This window comes from Panthera onca, chromosome B4 (assembly GCF_046562875.1).
Source record: "Panthera onca isolate mPanOnc1 chromosome B4, mPanOnc1 haplotype 2, whole genome shotgun sequence".
Classification (NCBI taxonomy): domain Eukaryota; kingdom Metazoa; phylum Chordata; class Mammalia; order Carnivora; family Felidae; genus Panthera; species Panthera onca.
Window position 1 is genome coordinate 127,472,626 of NC_138345.1, and position 23,107 is coordinate 127,495,732.

A 23,107-nucleotide genomic window follows, 5' to 3' on the forward strand; every position below is an offset into this window, starting at 1 on the left:
CCCCCCCACCCCAGTTTGACTTGGGTGGGAGTGAATACCATAAAGAGTAGAGGGGAGGAGGAAAAAAAAAAAACAGCTTTTCTCCCCCTGAAAGCAATGACTCCATATTCTAACAAATTCCATTTAGTTGAGGCAATCATTGTCAAATTTTTAGTCTTTTCTCTCTATAGACAGGAGAGAGCATGGATGGGTGTTGATCATAGTACTGGAGGGGCCTCGTCATAATAAGCCTGAAGAGGAGTGTAGTGCTCACAATGCAGGATGCTCAGGGCTGATTCCACTCAGTTTCAGGGCATCAGTTTGTGGTTTCTGTTATACCTGTATAGATGCAGATGGTCTAGAAAAAAAGAAATTAAATGTGAGGATCTTAGAAATGGAAGACCAAGAAAATGAGATCTAAGGAAATTTTGCAAACCATGTAGAACAGGCTGGAAGATGTCTCTTGATATTTAGCTCCAGGAAAATAAGGATGTGTCTGTCCCTTCTCCCTGCGTGTGTGTCTTAAGTATCAAGCAATCCAGCATTTTGAAGCTGTGTGGGCTCCTTAGTTAGCAGGTAACAGGAGGAGTACATGGTGACTACATCATTATTCTTCCTCGTTATTCTTTGTAGTAGTTCTTTGTAACCTTTACTCTTTGTAGTCACTGCATTCCAAACTTTCCTAGTGTGATGGCCATTGGAAGCCTACGAGTGTCCTTCTGGAAAAATAATGGCAAGAGAACATATGCCCAAAAAAGACCACTGTGTATCTAGTCACCTCTTTTCTTTACAGTTCCCAGTTTGAAGTGCCTTTCTATGGTTCTTGTCCACAACCCCAGCTTTCCAGAACTGACGACTACATAGGTAGCAGATGGAAATCTATAGTAATTTGCCTCCTCCACTGGTACTCTTCAGAGCCATAGTGTGTTGTGTAACCCATACACAATGTGACCTAAAACAAGCACTTACTAGATATCTTTCAAGTGTAATTCAAACATAGGAAGATGTGATAGTGTGAAGGTCAGTTCTACTGACTTTCCTCTATTCTGTTTTGCTCATGAAAGCAAGTTCCTAGAGTGCATTTCAGCGATGATTCAACTGATGGATATTTGCTTTACATACAATATCTGGATTCACAATAATAGTCTACAGCTGTGATTCCCCACCTTAACCTTGGTTGTACATTAAAAATGCCTAGGGTGAGGCGCCTGGGTGGCTCAGTCAGTTAAGTGACCGACTTCAGCTCAGGTCATGATCTCACAGCTGGTGAGTTCACCCCACATCGGGCTCTAGGCTGACAACTCAGAGCCTGGAACCTGCTTCAGATTCCGTGTCTCCATCTCTCTCTGTCCCTCCCCCACTCATGCTCTGTCTCTCTTTTCTTCAAAAATAAACAGTTAAAAATATTTTTTAAAAAATGCCTAGGGAGCTTTCAAAGCTCCCCACGCCCACACACCCAACCCATTTACACAGAGGATCTTGAGAGTGGGACTCAGACCTCAGGTTTTGTTTTGGTTTGTTTTAAGGCTTTCCAGAAGTTTCTGGTATGCAGCCAAAGCTGAGAAACACTGCTGTAAAGTAATCCAGAACTGCGTGCTCCAAATCCAGGAGTCTGTCTTTTTCCCATTAACTCCTTCTCATCCTTGGTCCTTGACCCTGCCCCCACCCCACCCCACCCCAAGCCTCCGTAGGCCTCTGGGACCCTGATCTTTGCCCCTCTGTTTAACACAGCCATAGTGAAGACGGAAGCCTGGGTGGCACAAGGGTGACATCTAGTGGTGAAAATAAATTTGTCAATTGTCCCATTTCCTGGAAAATTACAAGAGAAAGTCACCAGTGGAACCTGATCTGTGTGCATCCTTGCATTGGCTAACCCGTGCTTTTCTGTCCCATGTAACTTATGACATTCTGGGAAGATCACCAGGCTGAACTGCATTTTTGGAAACCAGAGGAGAGGTTTTGGTCTCTGCTGAGCTCAGTCTTCACTTTCAGGGTGCTTTGCCCACCCTGCCATGGCCCTTTTATCACTCACAGGCACAGCCTGACAGCCCCTTGCCTCAAGCCTGGCAAGCATGCCAAGCTTTCCCTGTTTCACTCCCATTGCCACTAAGTGCTTGTGTGCACATGGCTCACCTGGCCAGGCCCCTCAGGTGGCAGGCAGACAGGGGGTGTGGGTGGGGGTGGTCTCTGATTTTCAAGTGCTCAAAGGCCCTCCTCATGCTCTGTGCCTCCCTCCATCGATACCTCTGCTGCTCCCAGCAAATGTAGGGGAGTTGATGCCTGTGGGCATTATATTGGATTACTAGGGCCGCCATAGCAAGGGACCACAGACTATGTGGCTGAAACAACATAAATTTACTTTCTCACAGTTCTGGAGGCTGGAAGTCTTGATAATAGTGTTGTCCAGTTGATTCTTTTGAGTCTTCTCTTCTTGGCTTATAGATGGTTGACTTCTTCCCGTGTCTTTATATGGTCTTCACTCTGTGTGTGTCTGTGTCCCCATCTCTTCTTATAAGGACACCAGTCATATTGGATGAAGGCCCACCCTAATGACCTCATCTTAACTTGATCACCTTTTAAAGGCCTCATCTCCAAATACAGTCATTTTGAGGTACTTGGGGTCAGGGCTACACCAGATGAATTTAAGGAGGCGGGGACACAATTCAGCCAGTGACCAGCATGTTTAGCTAATATGCGAGATGGAATCCAGTAGATAAATTCTTCTCCCTTTTTCCCTGTTGACTATTTGGAGACACAGTAATTCTAGGCAGCCTCTCTGAGCTTGACCTTGGAGACCAAGTAACCTTTTGGCCCCTTAAAAAGCTGTGGCCAGCTCAGTAATGCATTCTGTTCTTCTTTGTCACACAACCCCGTTTCCTTCCTACTTACTTCAGATAGTGCTCCCTACTGAAGTGTTTGCATGTAAGATTTTCTTTCTAGAGTCTAGTGGTGCCCATCTTTCATATGAATTTCTCTGGTTTCACCAAGCTTAGGCACAATGAGAAGTTGGTGGACATTGATTTGGCTTCCTTGTGTTGTGTCAGATCAGTTCCACATAGCCAACCCTAAGTACTTAGTATATACAAGAGGATATAGAAGTATAAAACCGAATGAGGCCTGGTACTTGATATAGATAATACAGGGCTTTTATAAGAGGCATAAGTAAAAATGGCTTTAACACAATGGGAAATTATTGTTAACATTTTAATAGTTTCTTAAAAACTCAAAATGGTAAGAGTTGTGAAAGGGATAACGTCTGAGGTGTCTGTAACAGATGTAAGCTCAGGACCTCACCCAAGTTTCTCTGAATTAAAGTCTCTAGTATTTGTGACAAGGAACCTGCATCATTAATAATCTCCCTCCCACCCAGGAGGGGCACCTGGGTGGTTCAGTCGATTAAGTGTCCAACTCTTGATTTATGGTTCGTGGGTTCAAGCCCCATGTTGGGCTCTATACTGACAGCGTGGAGCCTGCTTGGGAGTCTCTCTCCCTCTCTCTCTGCCACTCCCCCCACCTCTCCCTCTCTCTCAAAAATAAACATTAAAAAAGGCTTGGGGTGCCTAGGTGGCTCAGTTGGTTAAGCGTTCGACTTTGACTCAGGTCACGATCTTACAGCCTGTGGGTTGGAGCCCCACGTTAGGCTCTGTGCTGACAGCTTAGAGCCTGGAGCTCGCTTTGGATTCTGTGTCTCCATCTCTTTCTGTCCTCCCCACCCCCCTCCCAGCTCATGCTCTGTCTCTCTCAAAGATCAATAAACATTTAAAAAAAAAAATTAAAAGCAAGTCTCCTCAGGAGAATTTGGTATATGATAAATATTGAGAGCTTTTTTTAAAGTTATGCTGTCCAAATAGAATAGTGCTTTGCACAGAATGGGGATCCAAAAGCATTGACTACGTCGGTGAACAAAAGTATGAGCCAATAAGGCATTTATTTGGAAAGGGACCCCACATCTTCCATATCTTCTAGATTCCAAATCCAGTGCTGTTTCCCTAAACCCCCTTGGAGAGCACCATTTGGGATTCCTTAAGTTAGGAAGGCATTAAGCCGTTGTTGGAAATGGGCCTCTGCTGTTCTCAGTTCTGGAGGCTTTTCTGCAAGCTGCCAGAACTCAGACGCTACACCGGCTGGACTCATTGCCCAGCCTGTCCACGGAGCAGGTGGTTGGCCTGAAGCTTCGAGAGGCAGTTAAGGTCAAACTCCCCACTGTCACCAGGGACAGTTGTTCTCAAGAACATCTTTCATAAAAGAGTGAAATCCTCCTACTCAAATAGCCTTTGTCCTGAGAAGAGAGACAACTTTTTGATTACTTTCTAATAAAAGTCTGTGCTAAGCTTGATTTCTGTGGAGCGTTCTGCAAGGGCTGATAACCCCTGGGATCATCCAGCTGATGGTGGATTGAATTCAATCCTGAATTCTACTACCATGGGCTCTTGGGGGGTAACTTCTAACCTCTCTTAATGGAAAGGGACAAAGAAAGGCCAGTTCTGGATTTGTGAGGTCAGGCACAACTCAGGCAGCATGGAATTTACGGAGTTTGCTGCCAGCTCAAGCTGTTTTCTCAAAATGACTGTCTCTCAAGGGAGAGATATTATGCTAATATTGTTAGAAGCTCAGAGGTTAGGTTATAAAACAATATTTATCTGCTCTTTTGTCAGCTTTATTTTTCGTTTTGGTTTAATGGTTGTTGAAAATGTGGGGAAATCAAGGGAGATGAAAAATTGCACCAAATAAAAAAGACTAAAGAAAGAAAAGGAGGGGAGTAGAGAGTCAGCAAAGAGCAAGTGAGCACAGTATATTCACAGATGAGAGAATGTGGTAGAGTGAACGGGGAAGAGACTTTAGGTCCTGCCTCCCTCCTTTTTCCTTTGAAGAGAGTACGGTGTGTAAGCTTCGCACTATCCTGACCCCGCCCCAAATTGTCAGTGACCCTGTTTTTTCTTTCCTCTAAGCCTGAAACAGGTATTGAGGGATACTCTCAGAAAGTTGTAAATTGCCTGAGCACAACACTGAGACCCCCCAGAGACTACTGTAAGTCTAATGCTGTCTCGCAGAGGGTGCAGCCACAGAAGAATAAATCTTTGGACTTATGCCTTTGTCTGGCCCATGCCGGCTGCCCTCCTCTGTGTCTCACCATCTCCTGGAAAAGCTTTCAGCTGAATCCTTCATGCTCGCTCTCTCAGAAATACAGCCTCATGGGGCTCCTGGGTGGTTCAGTCGGTTAAGTGTCCGACTTCGGCTCAGGTCATGATCTCACGGTTTGCGAGTTTGAGCCCTCGAGCCCAGCATTGGGCTCTCTGCTGTCAGCACAGAGCCTGCTTTGGATCCTCTGTACCCTGCCTCTCTCTGCACCTCCCCCGCTAGTGCTTTCTCCCTCTCTCAAAAATAAATAAACATTAAAAAGGAAAAAAAGGAAACACCGCTGCATGGAATCCCTTTGCTATTTAGGGGTAGAGGTACCCAGGCTTGTGAGGGAAGAACAAGGATTCTGGACTCTGATCTGCCCCATTCTCCTTTCTCTCTCTCCCATACGAGGGTGAGACACTGAAAAATTGGAAGGTCAGGGAGGACGTTGTCCCATGGGACCTCTGGGTTTCCGCTCCCCACCACAAACCCCTAGAAGTAGAAGTATGGGACATCCTCCCACTGTTAGGAAACGTACTACAACGTATTCTCTTCTGCTCAGTGCTTTGCCCTTGTTGAAAAGAGAGAGGGGAGAGCAAGAAGGAATTAAGTGAAAAGGTTATTTCAACATACGATTCTGGTTGCGAATATTATGTTGTTCACATCGTTAGGAGGGTCAGTTATGAATGTCCAGGGGAAATGACTGTGCCCTCTCTTCTTCTCTTATGTTCTCTCTTTTTCTCCCCTGCCAGTCTTGATACTTTCCTGCAAGGAGCTACCTGCCGAGTGAAGGTCAGGACATAATTTTGAGGTAAAAATGTTGCTTCTTCTTTGTATGAAAAAAGATGTTAATTATAAAAAAGGAGTATCATTCGAGGTAGTCCTGCTTGTTTATTTTTGCTTTTGTTGCCCTTACTTTTGATGTCAAATTCAAAAAATCATTGCCCACAGCAACATCAAGGAGCTGACCCCCTCTGTGTTCTTCTAGGAGTTTTATGGTTTCAGGTCTTACATTCAGGACTTTAATCCATTTTGAGCTGATTTTTATGTATGGTGTAACATTGGAGTCCTGTTTCATTCTTTTCCACATGGACATCTGGTTTCCCCAACACCATTTATTGAAAAGACTATCTTTTCTCCATTGTATGTTCTCGGTGCCTTTGTCATAAATTAATTCACCATATGTATATGCATGGGTTTGTTTCTGTGCTCTCTATTCTGTTCCATTGATCTATGTGTCTCTTTTTATGCCAATAAGATACTGTTTTGATTACCATAGCTTTCTTGTATAGTTTGAAATCCGGCAGTGTGTTGACTCCAGCTTTGTTCTTCTTTCTCAAGATGCTTTGGGTGTTTAGGGTTTTCTGTGGTTTCATACACATTGTAGTACTGTCTTCTCTATTTCTGTGAAAAATGCAATTGGAATTTTGGTAGGGATGACATTGAATCTGCACATCAGTGTGTATAGTAGGGACATTGGAACAACATTCCCGGCCTTTTTCCCCACAGAAGGCAAAATGACTTGTGATGGAGGTTTCAAACCCCCCCTATCTCTGCTACTTGGGATCTGTCCACCTGTGTCTTCTCATCTGCTCTCTGCTGCCCCTATCAGGGGACGCATGTGACTATGACCAATTTGTGCCAGTGTCAGGATAAATAAGCACGTCTGACTCAGGGTTAATTAGCAAGACCACGTTACACCAGGCCTGGTCCGTTTTACTCCAGCTTCATCGGTAATAAAGGTGATAGTTTTATCTCTATCTACCTGACTTTTTTGCCCATCTTTCAGGGGGAGAAAGCAGACTGTTGCTTAATCACTTCTTAAAACTTCGAAACAATCATTGCTAAAAGGGCAAGGCAGAGCCATGAGCAGAAAATGGGCCAAGAATTTTGATGGTAGACCAAATCCAGGTCTACCTGGAAAAGGAACACAATGCCTGGTGTGAAACTGCTTGGGCATTTGCCAAAGGTGCCTCTTCCTTAAGACACTGTACTTCCATCTACCAGAAAATGGTCATAAGATGCTGATTTGCATAGAACGAGACAGTTTACTATCATTCTTCTGGAAATTGCCACATTTTGGGTGCAGATGGATGTCTAAGATGAGACTGGTGCCCTCCAGAGTTGTGCAGTGCCCTACCTGTCCTGCAGGCAGCACCAGTAAATGCTGGTGTCCTACACCGTATTGGGAAAATGGGGACACCCATACACCAAGTTCCTTCTTTCCTCACTCAGTGCAAGAAGCCCTCGAGTAAATAGGGCCCTCAAAGCTCCTTACTGGATTGGTCTTGCCCTGTCTGTGACTCAGTTTGGGCTCAAGGAACCATGCTTTTATAGCTATCTGAAGATATCTGAGTTCTGTACGAACCAGCCTCTAACATTATCTTATTTTAGGTCTTGGATACCAGATCTTTTTTAGAAGCACCTGACCCTACAGCTTGTTATTGTTAAATACCAGTCACCCAGTCCCCAAACAATTCACTAATGCTTATGCAGGCCAGCCACGGGCCAGGATTCCTGTGCAATCACCACTCAGTCTTCCCCATCTCCACAACAGCCTAGCATAGTGGGTACTCAAAAAGCTGGTGAATGAATAAATGAATGGATAAATTCCTCATTTGTATACATAGTACAGCATCCTCTCTGAGTCATGTTTGTCTAGAATGTATTCATTCGTATATCGCCTTTGTGCCTTTTCCCAGAACTATTATATTGTTAGTGTTCTTTAAATTGGCTCACTTTTTCCCTTAAATCTTTTGAGTAAAAATCCTCATCTAGTGAAAAACAGTATCTCGGTATCTTTGTGCTATGGTAAAATGTTCAAACCTCACACCACTGAAAAACATATTATGTAGTGACTATTGTGCAAATATCACAACTCAGGAAGCATTGCCCTAGGTCCTGGGGTCCACCAGGAGCTGAATCAAGATCCAACAAACTCCCAGATGCCAGCTGAATAATGCAACCTGCAGGCCTTGTCAAAGGCAGTACACATTGTGACACTTGTTAGCAATAGGATAGGGAGAGCTGGTAGCACCAGGAGAGGTTGGCCATAGGCTCACAGGCTCGCAAGCTGTCAACCCTGTCAAAAACAAAACAAAACAAAACAAAACAAAACACCCAGAGCCATGCCTGCCAGCCAGAGGAAATGAATCAGAACAATTATTCAGAGTCATTTGTCTGGAAGGGGGAAGAGACTTTTTTCTTAGTTTGCAGGAAATGCTTAGGTAAGCACGAACCCTGCTGGGCAGGCTAGTACCTGCCAAGTCACTGTCTGGAAACCCAGATAATTCCAGACTCTGCACTTCCCGATGAAGTCCCCTTGGCATCAGTTGTCAGGGCTGTCCGATGGCTCAGTGAGAAAGCTTCTGCTCAGCATCCTGACAGAAGACACTGCGTTCCTACATCTGCTTGCTTGTCAGGGAACAGGTGTCTCTGGGTGGTACTGCCCTGGGTGTGATAAACACCAGTCAGGAGAGGCAGGTGAGGCTGACTTGCCTAGCAAAGCTATGGAGGCCACTCTGGGCCCAGGAACAGGGCTAGAGGAGACGCCGCCCTCTTGGTTCTAACTGTGGGGTGCCTTGGACATACCTTAGTCCACCAAAAATATCAGAAAAATAAGGGGAAGAAAATGTGCTAGGCACTGTGCTGGCTGCTGTAAGGATAGACATTGTATATCCATCTTTTACAAAATGTTAGAGCAAGCCTTTATTTGTAAATAACCAAATAATAAAGCACTCATCCTGAACTTACTGGAAGGCCAGGGAATTTCCCAGGCATTTCTGAGAGTTCCCAAAGACAGCTTTATGTTCCCAAAACCCATTTGCTTTCCTCTGGGGTGCCTTCTGAATTTAAGTTCATTCATGTTGGCTGTGTCGAAATCATGTCTCCACAGTCCAGTCTCTCAGATCACTTTGCACATTGCCACACACACACCTCACCACCAGAGTAGATGCAGGGTCCTCCTTGAAGCCCCAAAGCACAGCAAACACAAGGTTGCCATGCCAGATGTGTTTGATCAGAGTGTAAGAATGACATGAGGACACTACACTGTAGCTGGACATCTGTTGTCACTGCTTCTAGGACACATCAGCCCTGCCCCTTCCCAGGTACCCATTCCTGTCACTGTCACCCATAGCTGCTGACCTCAGGGCATGACATAGGGGCTCACTTATCTACCCAGACAAAAATCCTCCTTCAAAATTCCTATATTTATAATTCCAGCCCCCTTCTGTTTTTCCCCATCCTCAGGACCCCACAAGAGGAAGTAGAAAAAATTTTTAAAAGGTAAAAACAACTCTCTAGAGACAGATCACCTGTGATGAAGACAGCCCTGTAATTATTAAACAGGAAGTTATATGCATTTGAATCTTGCCATTTGCCTTTACCTCTGAATGACTAAATTATTTCTGTATTTATGTATGTATTCATTTATTTAGTAGACCTGCATCACACCTGCTGAGTGCCAGGCACTGTACTGTGCAAAGATTAGCTCCTTTAATCTGTATAACAGTCATACGAGATAGTGTCTACTTTCACTCCTATTTGACAGATGAGGGCTCTGAGGCACAGAGAGACTGAATAACTTGTCTGACATCACACAGCCAGCAAGGAGCAGAGCAGGATTTAACCAGGTCAGTTGGCTCTGTAGTTGGTTCTTAACTACTTGACCATACTTCTCTGCAGTGGTCCCCATCCACACTGAGGGAGACCTAGTCCCAAAGACAAGCCCAAGCTTATACAGTGGGGCATAAGAAAAGAATTGCTGTCCGGTGTGTCCCCTCTTCCCACCATCAAGGGTTCAGAAATATTGTTGTCTTAAAGCCCCTCCCCCAGTTACATTATCCAAATTGGTTTACATAACAACCCTATTTGTTGTATGTTCTCTTGATTTTACAATTGGGAAAACTGAGGCACAGTAGGCAGTAGAGCTTGGATTTGACCCCAAACCTGGCTGACTTTAAAAAAAGTATGTTCTCAGGGTGCCTGAGTGGCTCAGTTGGTTAAGCATCTGACTTCGGCTCAGGTCATGATCTTGTGGTTGGTGAGTTCATGCCCCACGTTGGACTCTGTGCTGACAGCTCAGACCCTGGAGCCTGCTTTGGATTTTGTGTTTCCCTCTCTCTCTGCCCCCCTCCCGCTCACATTCTGTCTCTCTCTCTCTCTCTCAAAAATAAATAAACATTAAAAAAAATTTAAAGGGGAACCTGGCTGGCTCAGTCAGTTAAGCCTCTGACTTCTGCTCAGGTCATGATCTCACGCTTTGAGGGTTCAAGCCCCACATCGGGCTCTGTGCTGACAGTTCAGAGCCTGGAGCCTGCTTCAGATTCTGTGTCTCCCTCTCTCTCTGCCCCTCCCCCACTTACGCTCTTTCTCTCTCAAAGATGAATACACATTAAAATTTTTTTTAATTTAAAAATTAAATAAAAAATAAAAATAAAAAAATATGTTCTCTCCACCATACAGAGCACTGTGTCTATATGATGCTACTAAAGATAGTATTTTTTTTAACTTGCCTCATTTTAAATCTTTTACGTACAATGCTAAGTAAGACTTGAAGAGTTCAGAAGGAGAAAAACTAGATTTCAAAGAAAAGCTTACGCAATGATCAACTGCATAAGTAATGTGTTTGAGTTCTGTGTGAAGGAAAAAAGAAACTTGCCATAGTTCTAGTTAGAGTGTAAGTCTTTGGGCCAGGCACATTCCTACACAGCTTCCTTAACATGCTTTCTGCCTCCAGGTTCTCTTGCCCATCAACCTCCCATTCACTCACAGCCAGTGAGGATCTCTCTCAAAGGCATTCATCTCCTCCAAATATGGTGATGACAATAGTAATAATAATACCTTCAACAGCCCTGTTCATCCAGTGGATATTTATTTAGGTGCTCATTGGAGGTGCTCATCTATCAGGATGTCTGGATTTGAATACTGAGCCCACCATTTCTTAGCTATGTGACCATCGGGCAAGCTATTTAACCTCTTTGTGCCTCAATTCTTTGTTGTAAAGATAAAACGGAATTACATATGTAAAGTGTTAATAGCAGTGCCTGGCATATAGGTAGGAGCTCAATAAAAGTTGTTACAGTTAGAATTTGCCAACCATAACAGTAGGTACTGGTGACACAAATAAAAAATAAATGTAGTGTGACCGCAACTCAAGTTAAACCATAACTGAGATGAACATGCATCCTTAACTATGACTGCTACTTGGTTAAGCAAATGTTATGTGGGAGTAAAACTTTACCCAGCACGGTTTTCTGTCTCTTGACCAGTGCCTCAAAATCAGAGGGATCCTGTGGAAGCAATGCTGAAGTTATCTGCATATTTTTTCAATCTTGGCTCTAGGTGAAAATTAAGAGTCCATGATGTTGGGAGAGGGCAACTTCTGACAATATGTCAGACGAGCTCATGTTGCAGGACTTCCTTAGTGCGACAAATCCTAGCTAAATTAAAACTAGAAAAAAACTAATACATAGTCTTTTAAATATATACACTTTCTCACATCAGCCATGTGCTTGGCTTTATGTTGAGTGCTAACGGTATAAAAAGAAATACCTCGGTGCTAGAAAAAAAATAAGAAATTGAGGCAAAAGCATTAAGAGATAATGCTGTACTCATCCGCAGGGTTACTGGTCTTATATATAGGTCACATGAGCTAGTGATTGAGATTTTTACAACCACACAAGGGCAAGAGACTTGGCTTTGGAGAGAGAGAGAAAAAGAGAGAGAGAGAGAGAGAGAGAGAGATTGAGCTGTAACTAAGCCCCATGCATAAGGCTGGGAACTTTGGATGCTATTCTATAAAAAGGAACATAAAAAGAATCCACAAAAAGGAGATAAAACTTCATTCTCCATCTCATGTAAGTTTCTATATAACCGTGAGTGAGAAAACAAAGTCACCATAAGAAATAGAAAAATGTTAAGCTTGAAGCACGTGTAGTAGATGACCAGAATTCACGTTATTATCGTAATTCAGAAAAACCCCAAATAGTAAATAGAGGCAAAATTTGTTTTGGAATTAGTGTGACCACAAGGATCTTAGCAGCTAAAAATTCAAAACCACTCTGCAAGGATACTTCCAGGACACATGGGTCTCCCACAGGGGAAAAATATATATATATATATATCTCTGAACATAAGTTCCCAATTAAATTATAAATTAAAAAACAAAGTTATCACAGGGAAATCCAGCAGGTAATAAAAAGAAGAATTAATACACAACATGGAAAAAAAAGAAAACAAGCTTAAAAAAAAGATAATATGTAAAATAGAGACAAAATGATGAATCAGAAATCATATTAAAAATAAGGAGTATGAACAAAATAGTATGCATATTTGAAAAAAAGCAAATAAAACTTTGAAGAATAAAAGATAACATTAAAATTGAAAACAGCAAGCTGAATTTAAATAGAAGATTAGATACAGCTGCAAAGAGAATCAATAAACCAGAAGAGAAACCTCAGGAAATAAAGTAGATTATGTCATAGAGAAATAAAATTATAAGCCATTTTTAAATGAGGACATAAGAAGAAAGTTTAAGTGTACATGTAATAGAAATTTCAGAAAGAGTGAATATAAAAATTTCAGAAGGAAAGAATAGAAAGGATGAGAAGAAAGCAATATATAAAGAGATAATGGCTGAGAATTTTTCAAAGACGATTTGAAAGGCACACTGAGTCCTGAGAAGAGAAAATAAAAACCATCCTATACCTTTACATGCCATGGTAAAACTTCTGAACCTTAAAAACAGTGGGAGAGAAAAAAAAGACCCTATGACCCTACAAAAGAATTAGAATTAGATTGACTGCAGAGTTCCTATAAACAGCAAAAGAGACCAAAGAACTGTAAAATTATGTCTTCAAAGTTCTTAGTAAAATAACTGCCATCCTGAAATTCAGTGCCAGCTCTCATATTCAAGAGCAGTGGTGAAACACTACATTGGTGAGCATTCTAGAATGATTAAGTCCAAGCCTTGGTCCCATGGAGCAGCAGATTAAAAGGATGCTGGGAATCCCTGTAAACCAATATTCGTGGACTTAGAATTTCCCAAAAGAAAACAGAATCATCTTTTTCTTTCTAGAAAAAGAAGGGAAATCCATTAGGACTGATTTTAGGTTCTTAACCTACTCCAGCCTCTGAACACAAATCTCCAAGACAAGCTGGGTTCATATTACAGGCAGGTGATTGAACTGGCCTGAGAATTCCTGATGGAAAACACACATAGTTGTCTGCATTGGTCAGGAAAACTCTGAAATTGTCACAGTTTCCAAGAGCTTATTGGATACTGAATGAAGTAGATAAGTTTATAATTGTTATAAAAAGTGGGTGTGCTCTAAAGGTTGGAAGTGGGGTGCCATGGCCACTCAGAGAGAAGACGCCGACTCCTCATTGTCTGTAGTTCAGACTTAGCTTGACAGTCTATGTCTTTCACCATAATGTCCTGTCATAACTTCTCCAAAATAATCTTTCACTACTCCCCAAGCTAACACTCCCCTCCAAATGATTGGACTCTTCACTAACCCTTGAAAACAAGTCCCATTTTAATTAAAGTCCCATGTTAAATAAATATGGGCTGTTTGTTGGTTGATTAGTTGACTGGTTGAGTAACAAAAGCAATTCAGATCGCCTTATGTCTTGACATTTCAGTTGTGCTAAACCGCTGTGGACAGATTATAAATCAGGTTGTACATAGAAAGAGAAATCTCTGTTATAAAGCCATGTGACCTAACCTCCAGGTTGCAACAACTTTTCGTTAAAGCATGTAGTATAGTACAGAAGTTTAGATGCCAGCTTTGGAGACCGATTTCCTGAGATCTAATTCTCATTCTACTATTAGCTCTGTGACCTTGGGTAAGATATTTAATTTCTTTGCGTCTTGATAGCAAACCATAGGAATAAAATTAAGGTGTTACTCATAAAGTACTTGCAAGAATTTAATGAAGCAATATATGTAAAATTAAAATGTGCCTGATAACTGGCACATACTTAATATAAGTTAGCATGCATTGCCATTATTTTTATTAATGCTTAAATGCAGAACAAGGAAGAAACATCTGCTATTTGATTTATATATTATTGCAGGTAAGAGAAGGGCATCTAAATGAAGATTTGGAGAGGACCATGCAATCTTCCAATTTCCTATAATTCTACACCAATTCTCAAAATATAGAGTAACTACTGAGACTAGATACCAGGTCCTCAATCTACCATTCATTCTATCAACTCTATCACTGGTATAATACAGGTCTCCTGGCTTATAACCAGCACTTTCATCATTTCATTATTATTTTTACAACAACTCCACTGATAATACTTACCTGACAACCATTGTTATTATCACAACCATAACTAATGCCACTGTTGTGTTATCATTGCTTCCTCCCCACTAGAAATCATTTATGATGCACCAGCCTTGTGCCAAACACTCTAAGAAAGTATTTTCTCAAAAAAAAAAAAAAAAAAAAAAGGATTGTCTCTAGTCATTATAACAACTCTGCAAGAATTATATTTCTCTCCCCATTTTACAGATGAGGAAATTGCTAAATAGCTTGTTCAACATTCACAGCCAGTGGGCAGAAGGGTCAGGATTCACACCTAGATCCTGCTAGCTCTCAAGGCCATACCTTTTCCACTTTGCCAACCTGCCTCTCTACCTAAAATGTACTGGAGCACAATAGAACAGATTTTTACCAGTTTTACAGCTGTTTCTCTCAGCCTGCAAAACAGATTGCTCCCAGTTGCTGAGCCTGATGATTGGTGCCAATTTGTCAAAATGCCAGTGGAGTTTTAATGATTTAGAAAAAAGCACAGGCTGATGGCTCTTTCTACACCCAGCAGATGCCTCTGTTCCAAGAACTCTAACAGCATCAAAGTGGAGCGCACCCCCTGACTTGCAATGTTTCCTGCAAATGACAAGTCTGTGGACGTCATCTGGGGACCAAGGGCAAGGATGAGCTCTGTCAGGCTCATCTGCCGGGAAAAGGGGAGCAAAAAAAACAACCAAGATAAAACCACCATGGGGCTGGAAATCTGGCAGAGGATGGCCTGAAGATTAGTTTTAGATTAGATAAGTCCTGTCTTCCTCTTGGTATTTGGAAAGCCTTGAAACTTCAGCTTTCTTACTTTGGCTCTTCTGTTCCAGCTCTTGGCGTAATTATTTTGATGAAGTGCATCCCGAGATGAGAGCCTCACTGACGTCTATTTGACAAGAACTCAGAGCAGTAAAGGGGAGAAGAAAGCTGTGTGTGCAGCTTGGAAGCCACAGATAAATGGGGCCTATTCACAAGGCAGTGTGAAAAACGGGAGAGTGATGGTAGCCATTTTGCAAGGTGCGGGACTTATGGACTCATAAGTCTTTTAGAACTTGGCAATTGTGCTTCAAAATGATGGAGAAAAATGAGCAAGTGACTGCACACCAAATATAACCCACCTTTCTGAGAGCAGGAAGCAGGAGCCCATGCTCATGCCTCATGTGGCATTTCTGTGCACGATCCATCATCTGGGCTGGGGAATTCACAGGCCTCGGAAACCTCTGCAGAGCCTCAAAGGTAGGATGTGCTTTGAATTCTGAGTTATTACAACTCATTCAAATTCTCATTTTCCACAGGGTTGCTAAATCTTATAGGGAGCTGCTTTTCTAAGGTAGGTCCAGCATCTTAGCAGACAAAGGGGACAAGGAGGAATTCTGAGAGGCTCTAGGGAGAGAGAGCATAATGAGGGTGTAGGAGTGGTAAACTTCCAGGTAAAGGGAGTTGCCTACGGCAGGCTGTTAGAAGCCTACATGGTGGTGGTGGTGATGATGGTGATGATGATGACAACGATGACAGTAATAGCCCCTCCTACTTGCAGAGCATTTACTCTATGCCAAGTCCATGCCAAGAGCCTTCATAGGCAACAGGTGTCATATGTCAACAGGTGTCATATGTTTTCTCCTGCCTCTGGCATCTTACATACTTTGTTTTCAGTCCCCTACCTGTTTTTTATTTTAGGCTTCAGGATTGAAAAGTCTGGTTTGTGGGAGGGTCAGACCATGGAGAATACATGATCAGGTTTTCTGAGATAGAGGTATGGTTGCAGATGAAAACAGAGTTCTCAGACTAGAGTGGAGGGAGAGTTTCAGAAGGGACACAAAGCTTTGGTATTGATGAGGGTCTCTAAGAAAAGAGTCTTCTAGCTGGACACCCTGAGAGCTGGCTATCTTAGTTTTTTCACTAAGTTTTTGGCAGTCATAATGAAATACCAGTGGGGGACTTAAGCAACAGAAATTTATTTTCTCATGACTCTAGAGGCTAGAAGTCCAAGATAAGGTGTTGGTAGGGTTGGTTTCTTCTGAGGCCTCCCAGAAGAGAGGTTAGTTTCTTCTTGGCTTATAGATGGCTGTCTTCTTCCTGTGTCTTCTTCCTCTTGTGTGTGTGTCTGTGTCCTAATTTCCTCTTCTAGTAAGGATACCAGCCATTTTGGATTAGTGTCTACCCTAATGACTTCATTTGAACTTGAGTTCCTCTAAGGGGCGCCTGGGTGGCGCAGTCGGTTAAGCGTCCGACTTCAGCCAGGTCACGATCTCGCGGTCCGTGAGTTCGAGCCCCGCGTCAGGCTCTGGGCTGATGGCTCGGAGCCTGGAGCCTGTTTCCGATTCTGTGTCTCCCTCTCTCTCTGCCCCTCCCCCGTTCATGCTCTGTCTCTCTCTGTCCCAAAAATAAAATAAAAAACGTTGAAAAAAAAAAAAAATTTTGAACTTGAGTTCCTCTTTAAAAACTCTATCTCCAAATACAGTCACATTCTAATATACTGGGGGTTAGTGCTTTTACGTACGAACTTTGGGGGGCAATCATTCAGCCCATAACAATGGTCTCAGGGACAAGGAGCACAACAAAACCATAGGTAGTTTGGGGAAAGAGGGGAAAGTACAGAGGATTTGCTAGATTCTCTTCCCAAATAGTATAGCAAAGCAATAAGACCCAATAGTAAAAATGGCTGTGTGTTGTATTTATGCAGGAAAGCATGAGCTCACCTCACAAAGTTTGTCAAATCCAGAGTGGCCAAGCCCTTTGTCCCGAAGAGCAGGTCAGACAAAGCACAGATAGGTGGAGGCTCTAAAAAACTCTGTCATCAGAAAAAAGGGAAAATGAAACAATAGCATTCTACCTAAGATACGAACAAGGACATCTCAGAGAATATCAGCATGTATAGATGTTGATAGCCAATCTTGCCATTTGTGTAACACTTACTATATGCCAGGTTCTGTTATAGGTTATAGCTTCATTTGAATCAGATCATTTCATTCTATCATCAATCCTACAAAATAGCTATTATTATTACTCACACTTTACAGATGAGAAAATTGAGTCATAGAGAGAACTTGCTCTAGGTTACAGACAAGGAAGTGAAGAACCAGAATTCAAGCCATAGGCCAAGCTCTTGACCAGAACAAAGATTAATCACTACCCAGCAATATATCCACACTGATTATAAAAATATCAAATGCTTCTATATATGTTGGCGTACAACTGGTAGTCCAATACTCCTTAATGCTTTCTTGCTGCCCTGTCCACCAAGACCCCTCCCCTGGGACCCCAAGAACAGAATCCCTACATTAACAATTAATTCCAGGGTCTGCCAGACTCCTGTTCCAGCTCTGCATGTCCCATTCAGACTGATGAGACCCAGTGCCATAGTGGTGCTTCTTTTTTTTTATATAATTTATTGTGAAATTGGCTAACATACAGTGTGTAAAGTGTGCTCTTGGTTTTGGGGGTAGATTCCCATGGTTCATCGCTTACATACAACACCCAGTGCTCATCCCAACAAGTTCCCCTCCTCAATGCCCAACATGCATTTCCCCCTCTCTCCCACCTCCCCCATCCATCTTCAGTTTGTTCTCTGTATTTAAGAGTCTCTTGTGGTTTGCCTCCCTCCCTCTCTGTAACTATTTTTTTCCCTTCCCTTCCCCCATGGTCTTATATTAAGTTTCTCAAGATCCACATATGAGTGAAAACATATGATATCTGTCCTTCTCTGACTTATTTCACTCAGCATAATGCCTTCCAGTTCCATCCACATTGCTGCAAATGGCATGATTTCATTCTTTCTCATTGCCAAGTAGTACTCCATTGTATATACAAACCACATAGTGGTTTTTAAATATCTTGAACATTAGTCCTGCCTTATACCCCTGTATCATATTGCCTCTTGTGGGCCAGAATGTCCCCACCAATACTTTGGAAACATTACATCATTCAGGATCAGCTGTAGCCACAGCCCCCACAGCCAGTGGGTTCATCTAAAAAGTCTTGCTCATGCTACGTGTCCAGCATGTGTCAGCAAAGAGTCTCTGCTCATCATAGTCACTCAGGGGCCCAGCTGATTAAGCCTCCACCCTAAGGTGTGCTTACACAGATACCAAGGGAGAACCAGACTGTGGCATATCAAATGCTGACTCTTAATTCTCCTACCAGGAAGTGACATATGTCATGTCCACATACATTTCAGTGGACAATGTGAATCACGGGGTCATGCCTATCTTCAAAGGGGCCAATCCTACATGTGTCTAAAAGAAAGAAAGTAGAAATGTTTGGCACAGAGCACTGGTGAGCAACCCACATGGCCAGCACTTAGTGACAACACATGGAAGCTGAGAATCCTACATGTTCTGAGATGATGCTCCCTTTTTTTTCCTATTTTTTAATGTTTATTTTTGAGAGAGAGAAAGAGAGAGAGAGAGAGAGAACACAAGCAGGGGAGGGGCAGAGAGGGAGAGGCAGACACAGAATCTGAAGCAGGCTCCAGGCTCTGAGATGTCAGCACAGAGCCCAACATGGGGCTCAAACCCACAAACCATGAGATCATGACTTGAGCTGAAGTCGGACACTTAACTGACCCTGAGACACCCAAGCACCCTCTGAGATGATGCTTCTGACATGGGGGACTTATAATAAAATCAAGTTCTAATAACATTAAGTAATTGTATTTAAAAAATACCTGGGTTCCTCAAATGATATTTATATATACAACACTTAAATTATTTCATCAAATAATTATATAAAACACTTTAAGATGATACTTTATTCCTGTTTTATAGACAAGGACACTGAGCTACGGTAAGTAACTTGCGTGAGGACATTACCAAATACTACAGCTAAGATTTGAACCCTTGTCTGCCTGGCTCCAACACTTTCCAGTTTTAAAACACATGCTGTCATTTATTCATTCATTTTACAGTTACCTACTGAGAGCCAACTATGTGTTAGGCACTATAATGAAGTTGAGAATACAGCAAGGTCTCTCCTGCATGGAGCTTAAATTAGGATAAGGGAAGAAGACCCAGAATAAAAAGCAAGGAAACAACTATGTAAACAAGAAGATATCGAGTAATAATAATACTATGATGAAAAGAAAATGGAGAGTTACATGATAAAGGGGCTACTTTAAGGAGGTGATATTTGAGCTCAGACACAAATGACAAGAAGGAGCCACCAATGTGAATGTTTGAAGGAAAAGGCATTTGGCCCAAAAAGAACAGTTAGTTCCAAGGCCTCAAGGTCAAGATAAGCTTGGAAATGAAAGGACCTCTTATGTAGTTACAGTCAGATGTCAGCTGAGGCTACAGTCCAATGAAGGATCCACTGGACTGGATGTGCAAGATGGTTCACTCAATATATATGGCTGGCAGCTGAACTGGGGCTTCACCTATGCCCTCTCCATATCACACATGGCCTCTCCGAGTAGCATGAACTTCTCACAGCATGACAGTGGGGTTTCAAAAGGGAATGTCCCAGACTAAACATTCCAAGAGGCAGAAAACAGAAACTAGCTTGGAGTTAGCACAGAATCACATCCACAGTATTCTAATAGTCAAAGAAATGACAAGGCCTGGCCCAACTCAAGAGGGTTAAACTGGGTTAAACAGTGTTCCCCCAAATTCAGGTCCATGCAGAATCTCAGGAGTGTAACCATATCTTGTAGGGTCTTTGCTGATGTGCTTAGGTAAGTTCAAATGAGGTCATACCAGATTGGGTGGGTCCTAAATCCAGTGACTGTGGGATGAGCCCTAAATCCAGTGACTGGCATCCATATTAGAGAAGAGACACAGAGACAGAGATGCAGAGATGGAAGCAATGCACTGGGAGCCAAGGAACAGCAAGGATTGCCAGCAGCCTCCAGAAGCTGGGAGAGGCAGGGAACATCCTGAGTTCTCTGAAGGAACCCACCCTACAGACACCCTGATTTAGGAATTCTGACCTCCAGAACTGTGAGAAAATAAACTTCTGTTGTTTTAAGACTTTCAATTTGTGGTAATTTGTTACAGCAGCCTTAGAAAACTAAGAAACAGGCAGAGAAATAACTCCTCCTTCTGAAGAATGTGACGGTCACATTGCAGAAGAGAAAAACAATGATGGCGGATATTATCAGGGCCATCCTGGGAAAAATACCACCTGCTACTAGTGTTCATACCCCAAACAGGGTAATAGTCTCAGGAGCTATCAGGTTGGTTTCTTCTTCTTTTAATAATTTGTATGTTCTATGTTTTTGTGAGTGTGTGTGTGTGTGTGTGTGTGTGTGTGTGTGTGTCTTGCTGTAGGGCTCCCAGTATCTTCCAGTATCTTCTTTGGAAAGTGTTGGGGTGTGAACAAACCAACAACATTCTTTTCCCTGGGTTAGGGCTACAGCTTACACCTCAACCCGTGAGTGTCACTGTTATTTTTGCCGGACTGAATTTCAAACTTTTTCTCAGCAGGATGTAAAGATTGAGCTACAGCTTTGACAATTTCTGAGCTCTTGCTGTGGCTGAGATCAAGGAACCATAGTTAATCACCAAGGGGTTGGTGGATGCTGCTGCCACTTCTCCACACAAAGCACCAAGGCCAACCCAGCCCAAAGCTGGAAGACCACAGGACCTGGGCATATTGACAGCTACTCATGGGTCTGAAAAGATGGAGTGTGTCCCAAGCACTGAAGAGGCTTCTGCAAGTCTCCTGTGCCTTCTGAACATGCTCAGGAAGCTGTTCTTCAGCCGTTACCTAGGAATTTGAGATTTAAGGCTTGAAGCTTAAAGACCATGGAATCACTGGCATCTCATTGGGAACTGAGACAGTGGATATGGACACGCTTTGAAAGATGTAACAAATAAAAGCAGAGATTATTACGGATGCTTAGTGTCAAATCCTTCTACCATATGCCTCCACTAACAGGAAACTCACTACCATATAAACATGTTACAGGCCCAGCCCTCAGTGGTGAGGAAGTTTGCTCTCTGTCCAGATAATTTGGTGGTAGGCAGAGGAGGTGGGGAGAAAGTCACCTGTGAGATAGCAAAGTTCCATTACTATGCATGGATGTAAGAATTAAACCTGCGTGATGAGAGGCCCAAGTTGAGAATCCAAAAATAAAATTAGCCCAAGATGATTGAAACCATAGGACAGGTTTCAAGCAGGATTAAATGTAAAACTACCCCGAGGGAACATTTTCACAATACAAGGTAATAATTTGCTCTTCCCATTCCCAAACAAAAAGAAAATGTAAAAAACATTCTGCCAAAGCTTGAGTTTACTAGGGAAAAAGATTACAAAATACATGAACAAATGAATCTTCATGAAAACATGTGATAATAGGAAAATTATCTGCCCCCTACTCCATTAAACTGGAACTAATATAGTAAATCTAAAAAAGGTGTAAGTGAGCCTGGGTGGCTCAGTTGGTTAAGCATCCAACTTTGGCTCAGGTCATGATATCATGGTGCAGGGGGTCAAGCCCCACATCTGGCTCTGTACCGACAGCTCGGAGCCTGGAACCTGCTTTGGATTCTGTGTGTGGGTCTCTCTCTGCCCCTCTCCTGCTCACGCTCTGTCTCTCAAAAACGAATAAATGTTAAAAAAAATATTCTAAAAGCTGTAAGTATATTTGAAATGAATAAGTATATTTAAAATGAATAAATAAATAAAAATACTGATAGATGGGGGACTGAAAAAAAGCTATTTAGTGTTTTTAAAAATAACAGGTAAACCTTCAAGAAGTTAAAACCGAACTATTGAAATGAAAAACCCAGTGGTTAGCTTAAAATTAAATTAGATACAGCTAAAGACAGAACAAGTAAACTGGGAAAATTATCTAGAATGCAACAAAAGGATATGGAGAAAAAATGTGAAATAAGAGTTAGACATTGAAGATAGAATGAGAGGGTCCAAAATATATCTTCAACCTATTAGTGGCTAACCAAAGAACTTCAAAACATAAGGCAAAAATTGACATAATTACAAAGAAAATATGACAAATCCATAGTCACAAAAAAATGTTTTAAGACATCTCTCTTAGAAACTGATATATTGAAAGACCAAATATGAGTAGTATTTAGAACATTTGAAAAATTTAATAAGCAACCTTGAGCTAATGGACAAATAGAGAAATCCACCACCACAGAGAATACATTTGTTTTCTGGCTCATGTAAAACCAGTGCAAAATCTGACCACAAAATAGCCCTTAAGTAAAATCTTGGAAAATACCAAAGAATAAACATTTTGCAGTGCCGTAAAATTAGAAATCAATAACAAAAATACAGTCTGCTAAAGCCACACTTGGTAACTGAAAATACATATCTTCATAATTAATGGTTCAAAGACAAAATTATAATGGGAATTAGAAAATATTTAGAACTTTGTATGGAAACCAATTTGACAATAAATTATATTTAATATAAAAAAAGAAAATATTTAGAACTGTGTAACAAAATCAGCATATCCAGAAGACTTTGTGACATTGCTAATATAGTACTTTGTGGGAAATTTATAACTAAATTTGTATATTGAAAAACAAGGAATTTGAAAATATTTAGCAAGCTGTTACAATAAAGATAGAAACAACAGAATAATCACAAAAGGAAAAAGGATGGAATAAATAGTAAGAATGAGAGTACAAGTGAATGAAATGGGAAACAATAAGACGAACCAAATCAAAATTATCTTCAAAAGACTAATAAATTATACAAAAGATTGATAAAAAAAGACAAGACAAAAA

General features: G+C 41.8%; 1 long non-coding RNA gene across 2 annotated transcripts in view; it reads left to right on the forward strand.

Moving 5' to 3' along the window:
- LOC132693818 (uncharacterized) overlaps positions 1 to 21,236 on the forward strand; it is a 95,760-nt gene extending 74,524 nt beyond the window's left edge. Inside the window, exons 3-5 of one of the 2 annotated variants that reach the window (XR_013556536.2) lie at positions 5,853 to 5,911; positions 15,242 to 15,647; positions 20,831 to 21,236. This is a non-coding gene — a long non-coding RNA (uncharacterized LOC132693818). The remainder of the gene's footprint in view (positions 1 to 5,852; positions 5,912 to 15,241; positions 15,648 to 20,830) is intronic. The other variant, XR_013556537.2, reaches the window with a different exon arrangement.
- The last annotated feature ends 1,871 nt before the right edge of the window (positions 21,237 to 23,107 follow it).